An 869-nucleotide genomic window follows, 5' to 3' on the forward strand; every position below is an offset into this window, starting at 1 on the left:
AAAGTATTTGTTCAGATTAGCGTATCACAGATTAGTGACCTTGGTCTCTATGTCACAAAGCTGTAGCTGGTTCGCCTGGACCTGCATGATCATGTCCTGACCCCACACTTTCCCTTTACTGTCCATATTCTTCAACCTGTTCACACAGTCATCAATGCTGCTCACCTCTCTGCCATCTAACACACAGGTGAACAGGTGCTAGGGAACGGAAGGAGAATTAGATTTTATGTTGTTTTATGATCACATATGAATCACACGCAGGCTATTGTTATAGAAGGCCTTGAGAAATTCAGCCTTACGTCATCAAATTTTCCAGATCAGTTTATGTGGAAATCTCTACAGTACATGTTAGATAAGCACTGGTTGTCTGTTATTTTCTATAACACACATTAGTGAAGTGGGTGTTGGCTTTCCTCTAACAGATTAAGAGTATGCATCAGTAACATGCAGTAAGCACAAATGGAACATTTTAAAATGATTAGTTATTAAGTGTAGTTAACAAACACATGAAATGGATTTAATCTTACCTCTACTCTGTACTGAAAGTTGTCTTGCTGTCTGCGGATTGATTCTGCATACTCCTTCCTTTGCACTGCATCAAAGTCAACTTAAATATATAGTATTATTTTAGTATATGTTGTTTAAATGGGATTTGTACTTACTGTAGATGGATTTGGCACTAGGACGAGACATGCCAGGCCCCTGGGACGGCGGCTCAGGTGAGAAGCCTCTATAATATAGTCACAACACATTATGTCTGTATGGACTGTACATATATCTTGTCAATTTAGTAATATCTATGTATTTTTATCATTTTATAATTGTAATAATATTGTATGTATATTATTATTGTATGGCCACAAAAAAAA

The 869-nt window shown here is 36.8% G+C and overlaps 1 long non-coding RNA gene across 1 annotated transcript; it reads right to left on the minus strand.

Annotated features, from left to right (window-relative positions):
- Window positions 1-76: 76 nt before the first annotated feature.
- LOC107577710 (uncharacterized) lies at window positions 77-754 on the minus strand. The gene is made up of 3 exons (XR_001608242.1): window positions 663-754; window positions 528-592; window positions 77-198 (listed from the first exon to the last, which is right to left on the minus strand). It is a non-coding gene; the product is annotated as an uncharacterized lncRNA (long non-coding RNA).
- Between the last annotated feature and the right edge of the window lie 115 nt (window positions 755-869).

Source organism: Sinocyclocheilus grahami, unplaced genomic scaffold (genome assembly GCF_001515645.1).
Source record: "Sinocyclocheilus grahami isolate Dianchi unplaced genomic scaffold, SAMN03320097.WGS_v1.1 scaffold6954.1, whole genome shotgun sequence".
NCBI lineage: Eukaryota > Metazoa > Chordata > Actinopteri > Cypriniformes > Cyprinidae > Sinocyclocheilus > Sinocyclocheilus grahami.